Raw genomic sequence first — 18,172 nt, forward strand, 5'->3', positions numbered from 1 at the left:
TATGGAAGATAAAAGAGAGTACACAGATTCTAGTCTTCATTCAGTTTTAGAGAGAATTGTCGTAAAAGTGAAATATATGAATATATTGCCTTAATATTAGAAAAACTGATGATTGTGTTAATGAAACAGATACAAATTTTTGAAACAACTAATAAGTCTGTAGCCTCTGTTTGTTTTAGTATTATTGTTTTGCAAAGAGTAAAAACTTTTGTACTTCAAAGTTGATTACAGAATATTCTTATTTTTTTGGCATATTACAAATGTTCGACATTAGTAAGCCCTTTGGTAAATGATATAAATGATCCTATGGTTATAGACTATTTATTCATTTATCCCTGGTAGTGCACTAACATTTTTTAACTCTCTTATTTAAAAAGAAACCCTCTTTTGGACCCACATTTTCTTCTAGCCTTGCTTCTTATCTATATGCCTCTTTTAAGAGAAATACCTGAGAAAAGTTGATCAGTACTCAATGACTCCACTTCCTCTTCTTCTGTTCTTTCTGGAATCCTACATCTCCATCAAAGTACCTCTTATAAGTATCACCAATGACCTCCATGTTGCCAAATTCAATGGTTATTCTTTAGTCTTATCTTACCTAACCTGTCAGCTTTACTTGACATGGTGATTATTCTCTCCTCTTTAGCTTTTAGGATATTACCCTCTCTACATATTTAGCTTTTAAGATATTACTCTCTCTATATATTTATTTCACCAATCTTGTCTTTTAAGTCTCTTTTGCTAGTTTCTCTACATCTTTTCAAATGAGCGCTTAGTCCCCATGCTTCATCTCTTTTCTATTTCTACTTCTTCCCTAGGTGATCACATCTAGGATTGCCAGTGACTCACTAACAAATATCTATAGCCTAAATTCCCTACCAAACTGCTTATACAACTGTCATCACTTGAATGGCTATTAGATACCCCAGTTTAACTTCTGTGCCTTTCTCATGTTTCTTCCTTCTTCTGCAGCATTTCCCTTTTCAGTAATGGGAATTCCATCTGTCTAGTTACTCAAGTCAAAAACTTGGAGACACCCTTGATTTTCATTTCTCATATCCCTTCTATCAGTAAATTCTGTTTGTCCTACCTTGAATATATATCCAGAATCTCCAAGGGCCCAAACTCATCTGCCCTTCCCCCATTATCTCTCTGACCTCATTTATTATCCCTTCCTTATTCTTCTCCAGCCTCACTTCCTTGCTGTTCCTTAAATAAGGCAAGCAGCCAAGTAGTTTGCTACCTGAGGGCAATCCCACGTGCTTTTCCCATTGCCTGCAACTCCTTTTCCTCAAAATTCACCTTGCTCTCTCTCTCTCTTATTTCTTTCTAGTCTGTTTAAATGCCATCTTTTCTCTCAAGCTTTCCTTGACATCCTATCAGAAAACATTATACCTCAATTTAACGCATCCTTTCCCCCTTATTCTAGTTTCTTTTTTCTCTATGGCACTTATTGCAATCTGACATCTGTTAAATTTTATTTTTTTCTGCCTACTCCATTATGATATAAGTTCTTGGAGAGCTTGAGATTCATCTGTACTACTAAATATTAGTGCCTAGAACAGAGCCTGTAACAGTAGGCACTCAACAAATATTTCTTGAGTGTGTAAATGATTGAATAAATAAAATACAGATTGCTATAATTGCTTATAACAGAGAATCCAACTCAAACTTAGGAGATCTGGAGAGATTTTTTAAAAGAATGACTTCTCAGTCTAGATCTAGAAGATGAGTAAGAGTTAACCAGCTGAAGATGAAGAAAAAGAGTGCATTAGATGGATGAAAATGAGTGTGTTCAAAAGCATGGTGTATTTGAGGAATTAAATAAGTTTATTCTAACTGGAGAGTAATTTGTATTTGGGACAGGGAGTTGGCGTGGTGAAGTGGCAGTGGATATGGTTGAAGATATAAGTACGGAGCAGCTCACCATAAAGGCTTTATATGCCATGCTAAAGGTTTTGGAATTTTATCTGAGGAAAAATGGCTTCCCCTCAGGGTTTTAAGGAGAAAAGTGACATGCATTTTAGAAAGCTCACACCAGCTTCCACGTATAAAATTGAGAGAGAAGTGGGGAGAGAAGAGTAGCTAGGAGTCTGCTATAGAAATACAAGTGAAAACCATGGCTCCTGACCTGGGAGGTGGCAGTGCAGTTGGAGAGTAGTGGGTAGAGTCTGAGGTATTTATGAGCTTGTAACTGATTAAATGTGAGGGTGAAGAAAATGAAAGAACCAAGAAGGTTTTTATAATATCTACACTATATATTTATACTTAAACAGAATTTTAAAATTTCCAAACAATCTTTGCATGTCTGAATGTCCAGTAAATTTCTGAGCTAACTGTAACTATGTTCTTGTAGTATCCTATGCATATTTTCCTCATACAAAATTTATAAAATTGTGGGGGAATATTTATAGAGAATTAATGAATTATGATTTGTTTGGAATATAACCCACCAAAATTAATTAAGCACTTGATTTGTACAAAGTATCCTTTGATTGGACTACAAAAATATTAAAAATAATATTTTTCCTTACTGAGTTTTTTTTTAAAGCCTACAGCACCCAATATTCCTAGGTGGTCTCCCATCCAAGTACTAACCAGGCCCGATGCTGCTTAGCTTCCAAGATCAGATGAGATCAGGCATGTTCAGGGTAGCATGGCTATAGACCTCATTACTGGGTTTAAATGATAAAAATAATTGTCTATTTGATCAATTGTATCTTAAATATTTCAGTATTGCAGAATATAAATTGAATCTAGAAAGTTCAGTCATCTCGATTTGGCTTAACTGCATGTTTCTACAATTTGGAAAAAACCCCAAAATGTATCTTTAATAATGGCAAGTACCATTTATTGAGCTCTATGTGTCAAGCATTGTGTTAAGTAGTTCACATGCATATTATTTCAATCTTCATTACAATCCTGTGGGGGTAGGTAATATTTCAGTTTTGTATGGGTGAAAGAAATGAGGCTCTGAGAGGCTTAGGTAACATGCCTAATGTCACACAATAAGTAAACGGTAGAGCCAGGCTAGAATTCATTATCAGTGCTCTGTGCCTCCGAATCTTGTGCTCTTTCATAGAGTTTACCACCTAACTATGCAATTTCTGGGCTTATCAGAAGCTTGGAAACAATGCAGATATGCCGACAGCCCTTAAGAAAAATCTAGAACTTTGTACTCATTCATTAGTTTTTATAATAAGTGCCCTCTTAATGTTTCTAATTAGAACTCATTTCACAATAATAATCAATAATGCTCTTTATTGAATTTTGCGCTCTTTACAGATTTATGTGTTCACATCAAGTTCCTCAGTTGCTGCATTGTTAAGCAATTCGCATTTCATTCCTTTAATCTGACAAATGAATAATGTGGAAATCAGCAGTAGTGTGGGGACCCTTAACTTGCAATGTTCCTTGTGTTAATTTTTTTTTTTTTTTTTGGATTTCCAACTCTCACATTTTCATTGCATTTGATATGCATCATAAAAGTTTCTCCTTGGCAAGTTCATTGCATATGCTTTTTGATTGCAGTTCGAGCCTTTGAAATTGCTGTTAGGCATAGTGGAAATCATTAACGGCTTAGGTCAGTGCAGAATTTATAACAAATAACTGCAGTCAGTTTCTCAAATAAATTACTATTAATGAGTATAGTAATATGATACTCTATAGCAATGTAGTTGACGGGTAACAACTGTCCATTCAGCGCATATTTCCCTTTCTCTGGGAAAGAATAAATCAATGTCTTTTACATCTTAAAGCTGATAAAGATAAGCTTTTGATGTGTCTATAATTTTAAAAGAAATGTATCATAATTTTACTGGAAAACATGAAAGGATATTGTTGAAATTCATTTGTGACCATTCAAAGTTGCCGGATAATACTGGGGAACTTAAGTGACAAAAAACCTGTGTGATAAAGGTAACCTGAGATCTTTTGTATTCATTTAAAATATTTCTTTTGAAAAATGAAGCAGTTAATAAATTTAAACAAAGGGAAACTGGAGGTATCTCTCTCAAACAAACACATAATCAAAATAAGAAAAAATGAAAAAAAAAAAGTCATTCTGTTGTGTTTGGAGTAAAGGAAGGTAAATGATTACCTGGATAGCAATATTTGGTTATGAGTGAAGTGTGGCGATTCTCAATAATGAAGACATTAGAGGCATACGGAGCTGTGCAGCAGAACAGTGGTTTATGGGTTTGTCTCCTACCTCCACTACCTGCAGATGAGTTCACATTTTGGAATACAGGTATATAAACAAATCTTCTCATTACCTTATAGAAATATCTGCTAAAAGTAATGTAGGTAAAGTGCATATATATTCTTTGCATAGTATTTTTGATATTTTCTAAAAGTTCCAACAGAAGTTGAGTGAGTAGGAAATGCTATGCTTATCTAGATAATCAATGTTTCACATATCTTTCCAAGACTTTTCCTTTTCTGATAACTTGAGTCAAATCTCTGCCTTGGAACCCAATGTCTGCTGGAAAAATATTAAAAACTTATCTCTACTTTTGTTACAGAGAAATCTGATTACCATTGTTTAAAAAGTTTGGTAGACTTGAAAATCTGGTTTATAAAATAGCCCAAATGTTGCTCTCCATCGCATCCAAGACCAAGGCCTCTCAGTTTGCTGAACTTTTCACTTTTAAAAAGATCTGTGCCTCCACTTCAACATTGCCACTCTGTGAAGCTATCATTGTCACCTTCTATTTGGTCTTGTGCTTGTGATGAGACTAAAGTTCACTGTAATTGAAGGATAAACTAAAGCCAATATTTATTTGAAAAAAGATTTGGTTGAACAAAAGATTTCAGAGCTGATGTTTTCTGTTTTCTGTTACATTTGCAGAATAAAAGCTGCATTCAGCATTTTAGGGATTCTGTGATGGCCTAGAATGTGGTCAGCATTTTGCTTTAAGTTTTGTTGAGTCAGTCAAAGCTTCAGTGGCTTGATGTCATTGTGACGTCATTTGTTTCTTAATATGTTTCCTGGTTACTGCCTCATTATCTCCAATATATCTTGCAGGATATACTGGACTGAAGCACCTTAGTCAAGATTCTTCCTGCCCAAAAGCCTAAAATGTCTCATAGTCCTTTGTGCCTTTAATGAGTTTGCCATTATGATGAGTTTGTAATTTTGTGCTTATCTATTAGTTCTTTAGTATCTGTTGATGAAATTGAGCTATACTTTGCTATTCTCTTCTCATATCATTTCATTTTTTACCAGTTCACATTTGCATGTGCTGTTTAACCTTCAGGCATCTCTTCCCCCTCATCTTTTATTTATATAATTTTTGCCTTGTTTTATTGTTAACCTCATGTCTTTACTCTGAAGCATTTTGTGATCAATCTCATAGTTAATCCACCACTCACTTTTGACTTTCTCAAGTACTCAGAGTTTATTCCATACAGTTTAGTTGGATATTTGGTTATGAAAATAATAGAGCCTGTTTATAATGCTGTTGTAGAAAAAGAATAGTCCAAGCCTTGATGAAGGGCCCTAATGTAGACATATAGGTGGGCTATTCACTGTTCTCAAAACCACACCTTGTGATATATTCAAGTATTCACATAAGAATGTTACTGAAGTCTCCTAATTTTGTGCCAGAAAGAAGGAAAATGATGATATTCCGACTACAAAAATCTATTATTCTGGATCCTTAAGATGCTTCTGTTATTGTATTTACTCTTGAACAGGACTGTGCCCTCAGTGACACAGAGTAATGACTGCATATCACACTGGGGTCCCTAAGACCTTAAAATTTCCCTGTTTATTTGAAAATGTTAGGTATGAGAGAACATGTAGAGTTAACTCCCTTCCCTGAAACCCAAGAATATTAAATATAAAACGTAAAAACAGGGAACGAATGCCATCCTAATAAAACTAGGTAACAACTGAAACTTATAGCTTGTGACAACATTTTGCCTGATACAGAAGCATGACTTAAATTGAGGAAGAAGGCTGAAATCTGATGACAAGGCTTGTTTTTCTATTATATATGCATTTCTCTAAATAAAACTTAGTGTCCTGAAGGGAGGAAAGAGAAAAAAACTGGAAAAAAGAATATGTTAGACAGTTTTGGAGATACAAGCAAAGATAAATGAGGAATAAATAAATAATTCTGTGTGTCTAAACTTGTTAACTATGGAGCTTCCTTGTGAGTTATGGGACCATATACTGATCTGGCCTTTTGCCCGGGAGAATAGAGAACAGATTGGGAAAAAGTGTTAATGCCCATGTTATTTTTCTCATAGCCTTTCTTCATCAATATTTTCTTCTTCTTCAATGAAATGGGTATAGTTTACCAGTATCTTATTTTAGGATTTTTATGCATAATATAAATATACATATATATCATACATGTATATATACTATATATAATTTTACATTATTGAATATATAAAACCTATGCTAGCTAAATAATTTAAATTACCTTACCATTTCTTCAACCTCTTGTACTTTATTTTTCTCCTTGAATCTCTTTATACCCGTTTCCTAGTCTTCTCTTTCCACTCTTAATATAGGAGTATGCAAACAGGTACAAGAATCACTGGCTTAGATATTTTAAGATATACTACTTTTCTGTTGGTTAGGTTGGAGAAGAATATAATAATAAGATTGTTTTGTGCTAATATGGTGTTTTCATATACATTTTAACAAGATCCAAAAGGATATAGGTATTAATTACGTATTTTTAAGACAGGATCTAAAGTCCATGATTTCTAAGCTCTTTCTCATTACAGTCACTTCAGACTTTCAAAGAAATAGTTCCACTTATTCTTTAAACTACTTAAAGCTTTCAGCAGTAAATAAATAAAGCACAACAGATTTTTACTTAAAGGTTGCAGATGCCTCATGTACTTTTTTAGTTGTACTTTTTAATTTCAGTTTTTAAAAGCTTAACAGTAACAGGATTATCTCTTTTGAAAGTATCATATGGTAGTTGGAAGAAGAAAACGTTTGCCATGCTTTAATTTACTTATTAATTCATTCGATGACACATTTTAAGCACCATAATCATCCAGGTTTAGCAACAGTTGCTAGAAATAGAAGGATGAACATGACAGGAATATGGCATGTTAGAGAATGTAGCTAATGAACAAAATCTGAATGCTATGATTTTGTGAAAGGTCTAACGGGGATATGGAGAAGATTCCATCCTGATCTAGGTGATGAGGGAGAGCACCTCTAAGAAATGTTTTTGATACTTGTATTGGTTTCCTATTGCTGCTGTAATAAATTATGATAAACTCTCTGTGTCTTAAAAACAAATGTAACATCTTACAGCTCTGGAGATCAGAAGTCCAAAATAAATCTTAATGTGCTAAAATCAAAGTGTCAGCAAAGCTGTGTTTCTTTCTGGAGGCTCTAGGGGATAATCCATTTTCTTGCCTTTTCTCACTTTTGAGAGAGCTCCTGCATTCCTTTGGCTTGTGATCAAGATTCCCTTCTATCTTCAAAGCTAACAATGGCAGGTTGAATTTGTTTCACGTTGCATCACTCTGACTCTGGGTTTTCTGTTTATCTTTTTCACGTTGAAAAGGACCCTTGTGATTACATTGGGCCTATCTGTATAATGCAGGATGAACTTCCTGAAGTCAGCTGATTAGCAATCTTAATTCCATCTGCAGCCTTAATTCCCCTTGCCATGTAACGTAACACCCACAGGTTCTAGGCATTAGGACATAAACATCTTTGGTGGTGGTGGGGAGATCATTATTCTTTTTGCCGTTCAAGAATGAATAGGAATTAGCTAGATAATAAGAAATATTTAGAAAGGAATGAAGAGGACTTTAGCTTGGTATGCATGAAGGACTTGAACGGTATGTATGAGGAAGGACTGTGGCACATACAATGAGAAAATCCAATAGAGGAAAGAGGGTGAGTTCTGCCCACATTTTGTAATTTCTGTAATCCCCATTCAGCTCATAGTTTCTTAGTAGATAGTCTCTTCCATACCTAGCAAAGTTTTTTTCTAAACACAAACAGCTTACTATTTGGTCAACAGCTCACTATTTGGTCAACAGCTCAAGGGGAAACCTATAAAGTTGTGGGTTTTTTTTTTTTTTTTTTTTTGAAGCTCCTTATATATATTTCTCCTTTCTTTCTGGTACCCATCACTTTAAATTCTAGTCACTTGAGCATCTATGGTAGTCAGAATAATCTCCTACAGATGAGCGTGCCCTAATACCTGGAACTGTGAATATGTGAAGTTACATGGCAAAAGGTATTTTGCATATATAATTAAGGTGACAGACTTAAAATAGGGAGAGCATTCTGGATACTACAAGTATATACCATCTATTGTTTATAGTAGGATGGTAAGTGTAATACCAGTTACTCTGTCATGTCAGAAACCACTTGAATAGATTTCTGATTTCTGGTATGGTATTTGTTTTTGTTTTGTTTGCTTTTTTTTTTTTTAAATCTCTGTGAGCTTTTGGATACATGTCTTTGTTTCCAGGGTTCTGAAATTTTATGATGGCATGACCTGGTGTGGGTTTTTCCATCCATTGTGCTGGACAAATGGTAGGCCCTATCAATTTGGAAATGCATGTCCTTAAATTCTGGGAAATTTCTTTAAAATATTTATTTGACAATGTCCTTATTTTATAACCTGTTCTGTTTCTTGAAGACATGTTGCAGTTGGTTGTTAGTGTTCAAATCTTCTATATCCTTATTGATTTTTTGTTTAGTTCTTCTATCAATTGAAAACTATGATCATGGGTTTATCTGTTTCTTCCTTTAGTTTTGGCAGGTGCGGCTTTGAGTATTTTGAAGCTCTCTCAGGTACAAGTACACTTAGAAATGTTACCATTAAGAACTAATGTTACTTATTGAGAAGTCTCCCTCTTAGTTTCTAGTAATACTTCTCTTCTTGAAATTTACTTTTTCTAATACTAAAGTAGCTTTATCAGCTTTTGATGAATTTCTTCATTTTTTGTAGTGCAGGTCTGCTGGTGATGAATTCTCTTAGCTTTATTTTATTTGCAAATGTCTTTATTTTACCCTTCTTGAAGGCTAGAGTTCTGGGTTGACAGGTTTTATTTCTTTCAGCACTTTAAAGTTATTATTCCTTTGTCTTTGGTCCTTCATTATTTTTTCAATAAGAAGTCAATCAGTATTCATATTGTTGATTCTCTGTGGTTCTTTTTTGATTTCTGTTGGTTTTCAAGGTTTCTCTTACTAAAAAAATGATTAAAGAAGACAAATTAGGTCATACAAACAACTTTATTTGACACTTCATGAAGTAGACAGTCTCCTTTCTAAGCACCACAAAATGGGGCAGAAAGCAAAAGATTTTATAGGATAAAGAATAAAGAACAAAGAAGAGAGAAATAGAAATATCCGATTAGCCGGAGCCACATAGTCAACCTTGTTTGGAGTGAGAAGGCCCAGAGTTGGCGCGCCATTCGGGGAATGGCTGGCCGGATATATTGTACTTCTGGTCAAGTGGAACACTTACAGGGACATGAAAATTATCTAAGTTTTCATTTGCTGATGTGACACCAGGGTCAGAGTGGCTCCATCGTGAGCCTAGAAAGTTATTTCAGCATTTTATCTTTGATCTTCAGCAGTTTGACTATGATACGACTAGGTGTTTCTCTGCTAAGCTTCTTGTATTTATGTGTTTGGTTTTTTTTTTTTGCCAAATTGTGGAAATTATTAGCCTATATTTCTTTGAAGACTTTTCTGCCCTATTCTCACTCTCATCTCCTCTTGGCACTTCAATTAGATATATGATAGACTTTTTAATGTTGTTCCAGAGCTTCACTGAGGCTCTGTTAATTAATTTCAATCTATTTTTTTCTCTGTCCTTCAGACTGGATTTCAGTTGATTGAATTTCAAATTTATTGATATTTCTACTGCCATACACGATCTACTATTAAACTTCTCTGTGAAATTTTTATGCTCAATGATTGTACTTTTCAGTTCTAGAATTTCCATTAGGTTTATTTTCATAATTCCCATTCTCCACTGAGACTCCTTATATGTTTAATCTTTATGACCATTTTTTCCTTTAAGCCCTTAAACATAAAGCTGTTTCAATGTTTTAAAATTTCTTTTCCTGCTAATTTCATCTAAGATTCTCTTCTTATTGATCTTTTTTTTTTTTCTTTCTTTTTGATAATGAATCACACGTTGATGTGCTGGGGTAAGTCTATAGGAGTCCTGAAATGTTTACCAAGTCCCTCTAAGTTGCGGAACGCATGCCCCAAGCCTTGTCTTTCCTGTGGAGAGTGGCAGCTGGCATCTCTACGGAGTTCCTTCAGCCTTGCCAGTTGATGTTTTCCATTGATATTCTTAGAATTTTCTGGTGCATATGCAGGTTATAGATTTCCCTGCTGTGCTTACATCTTTTCTGATGTCCTCCTGTTCAATTTCCAGTCTTAGATCCCTCCTTTGATATTTAGAGCTTGAGTTTTAACTTCTGCAACATGAGAATGGGAGTGGCTTTAGGAGTAAAGCCCATGTTTGTATAAAAATTTATCTTACTCTAGACGCTTCACTTCCTTCAAAGGTCATATTCTCTCGAGCACAGGGGTCCCCAAACCCCAGGCCATGGACCGGTACCAGTTAGGAACTGGGTCACACAGCAAGAGGTGAGTGACAGGTGAGCAAGTGAAGTTTCATCTGTATTTGCAGCCACTCCAGCATTAGCATCACTGCCTCAGCTCCAACTCAGATCATCAGGTGTGAGATTCTCATAGGAGCACCGGTCACCGATGCCAAAAAGTTTGGGGATGCTGCCTAGCGTTTTTCTCTGCTTTTGATTATTCCCCAGTACCTTCAAAGAGTTAGAAAATTTTTTTTTTTTTAACATTTATAGTTATCCGTAAGAGGGTTAGTTGAATACTGAATACTGACTCACAATGACTTTTATTTTTTTAAACCACTTATTGAGATTTGATTACACATAAAAACTGTACATATTTAATGTATACAACTTGATGAATTCGGTTATAAGTATACACTTGTGAAACCATCACCACAATCTATGCCTAAAATACATCCATCACCTTCCAAAATTTTCCTCTCATCCTGTTTAATATTATTGTTATTATTAGAACTACTACTATTTGTGTGTGTGTGTGTGTGTGTGTGTGTGTTGTATGTGTGTGTATGTGATAAGAACACTTAATGAAGACCTACCCTCTTAGCAAATTTTTAGGTGTACAATATAGTGTTGTTAACTCTGGGCAGTAAATCTTTAGGACTCTATTCATCTTGCATGACTGAAACTTTGTGCCCTTTGGCTAATACCTTACCATTGTCCCCTCCCCCAGGCATTTACTTTTAATTACATTCTTCTAATTGAGTCTTACTAATGTATTACAAATATTTGGTATATTAATTTTAATTCTAACAATGAAGTTATAGTTGCTTATTCTAGGAGTTTATCAGTAGATTCTTTGGGTTCTGCATAGACAGTACTATCATACCTGAAAAACTATATTTTGTTTTTTCTTTTCTACTTTTTATACTTTTAAATGATATAACATTTTTTAAATGTTTGATTTTAATATATTGCTAAGGATAGTAGAATAACAGCAGTGATAGTAGTACATACTACTGTTTTTGATGTCAAAAGAAACAATTTCAACATTTTAATATTGTGTTGCTTACTGTAGCTTTTTATAGATATCTTTTATCTATGTAAGTTTCCTTTCTATTTTATGATAGTAAATGAATGTTAAGTATTTTTTGGCTTCTGTAGAACTAATCACTACTATTTTCTCTTTTAGTCTTTTAGTCATTAATAACCAAATTTCAAGGCCAGCTATGTATGACAAATGCCCTTGTGGAATATTTACATTCAGTGTTTCTCTTTCCCATTTATATTTAGGTTTTTCCTATTGTTTTTTTTTGGGGGGGGGTGAGTGGGGGTTGAACCATTTCAAACTTCTTTTTCCAGGTTATCAATATATTTTAAGTAATGTTTTAATGCTTTATCTTACATTAAAAATATTTTTCAGTGGGAAATCAGTTATAGTACCTAGTCTTCAGTTCTCCCTGAAAAGGAAGTTTGAGTCATTTGATCCTGGAGGAAAATACAGAAATGGTTATTCTTCAAAAATACTTCACTGTAACCTCTCAAATAATTCTAGAGCTTAAAGAGGAAAATGTAATTTAAATAATAAAAATTAAAAAAAGATAATTTACATGGTATATTTCATATCAAAGTTTACTTTAGCAAAATAATATAATTCTCTTATTATTAAGGTTAATAATGGTATCCTATTTCTTGCTGTTGAAATATCAAACAAGTGAGAAACTACAAGTCTTTCAAAATAAAGATAGCACCTACCATGAAAGGTTTGTTTATTCACTTCGAGAAACAATAGATGGACTGTATTAAGTGCAGATATGGTAAACTTTATCTTTTGTAGAAGTAATGAATGTGATTTAGGATGTTTATTATAATCTCTCTTATAGCTCTCAAACTGATTACTGTTGCTCTTTATGTTTTAATGCTAACATTCTTTTACTTTTCATACCCATAACTCTTCTTTATTTGTGATACATGGTGCACACAGAGACATAGAAGTCTGTATTTTAAAATGAGATTAGTTGTCTGCTTACTTGAATGGAAGAGTTGATAGTTTCATTATAAAACTATGTGCGACGTAAAATGTACAAACCTGAGCTGTTGGATATCCAGTTTTCTTAATAAACATATGAAGTTTTTATATGTTGAAAAACTAAGAATACAGTATCTTAAAACATTTTACAAGTAACTTATTTGCCTAACTTGCAAATTGGTAGCATAAGTAAATTGATGTCTATAATGGAAGTATCCAGTTTCTTTGTACAGTTTCTATCATTTATTTATACCATTAAATATTCCACAAAGTAGGTTTACATTAGGTAGTTTATTAGTTTAACAGTGATTTATTGAGCAACTAATATAGGCAAGGTACAGCTTTGAAAGAGATACATAAATGAAAATACATGTTTTTTGTCCTTTTGGAACACAAGGTGAAAGAAAATGTGCATTTTAAGTCAGTTTTCTAAACACAAAAAAGGCCATGAACACTTTTTAATAACTTGATTGTATAGCACGAAGCTTTCTTTTTCTTTTTCTCCCCACCCTTTCCAATATTTAGGTATCTTTAATGTCCAGATTCTTCCCATCTATTGGAGCCATATGCAAACTGATTTTTAAGTGTCTCTTGATTTTCCCTTCCTTGCCCCTTAGCCAGAAACCATCTTTTTTCTTTTAAATTTCTATGGCATGTAATCATGCCTCTTATGGGATATATTTTTTATTTTGCTTTTCTAAATTTGTCTGTGTATTTTTAAAATTTTCTTAGCTTATGAAGATCTTAAAGTAGGTTTCATTCTCAGCCCTTGACATTGGGACTTATTGATAATAAGTATTATAACACTGAGAAAATATAAGAGCATAAGAAACATGTTGTATATTTTCCCTTACATGTAGGCAAATAATATTGCACTTTAAGTAAAATAATAAAAGTTACCTTAGCTAACATTTCTATTAACAGGTAAGTTGTAGATATTGGCAATTCTTCATTCTATATAAACTTTCAATTCACTAAAAAGTAAGGTTGTAGAATTTAGAAGTAAATGTATGTTACTGTCATCTGATAACGATTTATTGTTTCTGTAGTTCATTAGTAAAATGGTTAGGATAATAGCCTGTTGAAATTCTTTAAATAATTACAATATGTACATTTATAACACTGTTTTTTAATTCACTGAATGATTTATAAGAGGTAGGAAAGGAGAATTGCTTAGAAAAGGAAAGCCATTTGAGATAAAAATATTAAATCATGTTAAGCTAACATCAGTATTTTATTTTGATGATGTAGTTTTTTAAAGCTTCTAACTTTTTACTCATCAGTTGATGCTTAATTAAAAATACTACTTAAAGGGAGAAACAGACCAAAACATTATCATAGTAGGGGACCTAAATACCCCACTGTTAGATATGGACAGATCATCCGAACAGAAAATCAATAAGGAAATAACATCCTTAAATGACACTTTAGAACAACTGGACATTATTGACATTTACAGAGCCTTTCATCCCAAACAGCTGCTCATACATTCTTCTCTAGTGCACATGAAACATTCTCAAGAATTGACCACATACTTGGACACAGCGATAGCCTAAACAAATATAAGAGAGTTGAAATCATATCAACCATATTCTCTGATCATAATGCTTTGAAACTAGAGATCAATTGTGAAAAGGAAGTGAGAAGAACCATGGATGCGTGGAGATTGAACAACATACTCCTGAAGAATAATTGGGTCAGAGAAAAAATAAAAGGAGAGATCAAGAGATACATAGAAATGAATAATAATGATAGTACAACATATCAAAACTTTTGGGATGGAGCAAAAGCAGTCATAAGGGGAAAATTCATATCATTACAGGCCTATCTCCAAAAACAAGAACAAGACCAAATAAACAACCTAACACTTTATCTTAAAAAAACTAGAAAAGGAAGACCAAAAGAAGCCTAAAGTCAGCAGAAGGAAAGAAATAATCAAAATTAGAGCAGAAAGAAATAAAATTGAAAATAAAAAAACAATAGAAAAAAATAAATGCAACAAAGAGTGGGTTCTTTGAGAAGGTTAATAAAATTGACAAACCCCTGGCTAGACTCACTAAAGGAAAAAAAAAAAGGACACAAAAAAAATCAGGGATAAAAGAGGGGAAATTATGACAGACACCACAGAAATACAAAGGATCATATAAGAATACTATGAAAAAGTATATAACACCAAATTTAATAACCTAGAAGAAATGGACCAATACTCAGAAAAATACAACTTTCCTAGACTGAATCAAGAAGAACTGGAAAATCTAAATAGACCGATCAGCAGTATGGAAATTGAAACAATTATCAAAAACCTACCGAAAAGTAAAAGTCCAGGACCAGATAGCTTCACCAATGAAGTCTACCAAACATTCAAAGAAGATTTAATACCTATTCTCCTCAAACTCTTCCAAAAAATCGAAGAGGGAGAAGTACTTCCCAACTCATTTTATGAGGCCAATATTACTCTGATATCAAAACCTGGTAAAGATAACACATAAAAGAAGAAAACTACAAACCAATATTTCTCATGAACACAGATGCAAAAATCCTAAATAAGATACTAGCAAACCGAATACAGCAACATATTAAAAAGATTATACACCATGATCAAGTGGGCTTCATCCCAGAGGCACAAGGATGGTTCAACACACACAAATCGATTAATGTGATACACCACATAAACAAATTAAAAAATAAGAATCATATGATCATATCAATAGATGTAGAAAAAGCCTTTGACAACATACAGCATCCATTTGTGATCAAAACACTTAACACAATCGGTATAGAAGGAAAGTACCTTAACATAATAAACACCATATATGACAAACTCTCAGCCAACATTATACTTAATGGTGAAAACTAAAAAACTTCCCTTTAAGATCAGGAACAAGGCAAGGCTGTCACTATTGCCACTGTTATTCAACATAACATTGGAGGTCCTAGCAAGAGAGCAATCAGACAAGAGAAAGATATAAAAGGCATCCAAATAGGAAATGAAGAAGTCAATATAGAAAACACTAAAGACTACACAGGAACACTATTAGAAACAATAAGTAAATATAGTAAAGTTTCTGGATACAAAATCAATGTTCAAAAATCCATACTGTTCCTATACTCTGATAATGAAGTGTCAGAAAAAGAAGTGGAAAAAATAATTCCTTTTGTAATTGCAACAAAAAAGAATAAAATACCTAGGAGTAAATCTAACGAAACATGTGACGGACCTTTATAATGAAACCTATAAGACCCTGTTAAAAGAAATCAATGAAGATACAAAGAAATGGAAAGATATTCCATGTTCTTGGATTGGAAGAATCAACATAGTTAAAATGACTATATTACCTAAAGCATTATAAAGATTTAATGCAATCCTCATCAAAATCCTGTTGGCATTTTTTAAAGATAGAGAACAAAAAAATCATCAGATTTGTATGGAAACACAAAAGACCCCGAATTGCTAAAGCCATCCTGAGAAAAAAAAAATGAGGATGGAGGCATCACTCCGCCTGACTACAAATTATACTACAAAGTGACAATAATCAAACAGCATGGTATTGGCAGAAAAACAGACACACGGATCAGTGGAACAGAATTGAGAGTCCAGAAGTAAACCCATATTTATATGGGCAAATAATTTTCAACAAAAAAGCCAAAAACATACAGTGGAGAAAGGAAAACCTCTTCAATAAATGGTGCTATGAAAACTGGAAAGCCACCTGCAAAAGAATGAAACTAGACTGTTGTTTATCACCACACACCCAAATTAACTCAGAATAAATTACTGAATGTAAGACCTGAAACATTAAAGTACATAAAAGAAAACATAGGAATGAAACTCAACGACCTTGGACTTAAAGAGGATTTTATGAATTTGACCTCAAAGGCAAGGGAAGTAAAAGCAAAAATAAATAAATGGGACTACATCAAACTAAAAAGCTTCTGCTCAGCAAAAGAAATGGTCAATAAAGTAAAGAGACAACCACCTGAATGGGAAAATATATTTGCAAGCAACACCTCTGATAATGGCCTAACATCCAAAATATACAAAGAATTCTTACAACTCAATAATAACAAAAAATCAAATGATCCAATCAAGAAATGGGCAGAGGATCTGAACAGACACTTCTCCCTAGAGGACATAGAAATGGCCAAAAAAATATATGAAAAGATGCTCAACATCACTAGCTACTAGGGAAATGCAATTCATAACCACAATGAGATACCATCTCATACCTGTTAGAATAGCTATAATCAACAGGACAAGTAATAACAAATGTTGGCGAGAATGCAGAGAAAAGGGAACACTCATTCACTGCTGGTGGGACTGCAAATTGGTACAGCCACTATGGAAAACAGTATGGAGATTCCTCAAAAAACTAAAACTTGATCTACCATATGATCCAGCAATCCCTCTACTGGGTATTTACCCCAAAGACTTAAAAATACTACTTTTGTTACGATTTGAAAAGGGACGGAAAATCAATTATTATGTAACAATTTAATATGTAAAGTCAGTGAATAGATTACAAATAAAATAAATTTTAGATATTTTTTGGATTTAATGCACCATCAAAATATTACAGTTGTGAATTAATTTAATGTAATTAACACATTTATATTTTCAAAACTGGCGTTTATAAAAAGCTTGGACTTAAACTTAGACCCTGGTTAAATTGTACTTTTTATCAAACTGGTGGTCTCATTTTTACAATGTCATTATTTAAAACTTACTTCTTCTAGCCATAAAATATATTTTAAAATCAAAAGATGTACTTCGTATTGGCATATGCACATTTTCTAATATATGTCAGGTTTAAGAAATATTATACAAACATTTTAGTTTTGCTTTAAGCAATTTTTCATTGCAAGAGCCATTTTTCTCTGATTATTGGAAGGCATTTTCCATTAGTTTAATGACTAAGCTTTTCAAAACATACATTGGGAGACGGAGGAAAAATTTTCATGTTGTTGGTAATAGACCTTTTCTTCAAAATGCCAAAGGAAGTTGTGCTATCTGATGAACATTTTATTAAAAAGTGAAGTGGGATAGTAGTATAATGAGGTTTTTCTCTCCATCCTGGACTTAAGTTTTCAGTTTTGTCAACTTAAAATGTCCGGAGAAAGTACTGAACTTGGATCACCCTTGCTTCCCCAAGCCCTTTATATTGTTTAACTTTGAATACCAGAGCAAATATGTTTAGCCCAAGAGTACTGCAATTCTTGAGTATCACAACATTGTATTTTATTAAGGAGGTAAGGCTACACTTAGATATTTCAGAATATATCCCACATGGTTATGGGCAAGGTTGAAGGGCTACATGCTAAGTGAAATATGGAGCCAGGTTCTAAGTCATTGCAGAAGTAAATGTGTTGATAGGCGTGGCTTTTGGTTTCAGTCAGCTCTCTGCTAAATTTTGTTTATCTAAATATTCCTGCAGAGTTCTTTATTTCCGAATACATAGACATTATTTGAAAATGTTTGGAAAGGAAATTGACCTAAGACTAAACGAATCTAAGATCACTATGTTAAAACTAAACAGCATATTGCTCATTGTGAATTTGTATGTACATGTTAGAAGATGATTTGGGAAA

General features: G+C 33.4%; 1 pseudogene; it reads right to left on the minus strand.

Moving 5' to 3' along the window:
• Positions 1-2,549: 2,549 nt before the first annotated feature.
• On the minus strand, positions 2,550-2,668 carry LOC120590977 (uncharacterized; annotated as a pseudogene).
• Between the last annotated feature and the right edge of the window lie 15,504 nt (positions 2,669-18,172).

The sequence above is a fragment of the Pteropus medius genome, unplaced genomic scaffold (genome assembly GCF_902729225.1).
Source record: "Pteropus medius unplaced genomic scaffold, Ma_sr-lr_union100, whole genome shotgun sequence".
In the NCBI taxonomy this organism is placed as follows: Eukaryota; Metazoa; Chordata; class Mammalia; order Chiroptera; family Pteropodidae; genus Pteropus; species Pteropus medius.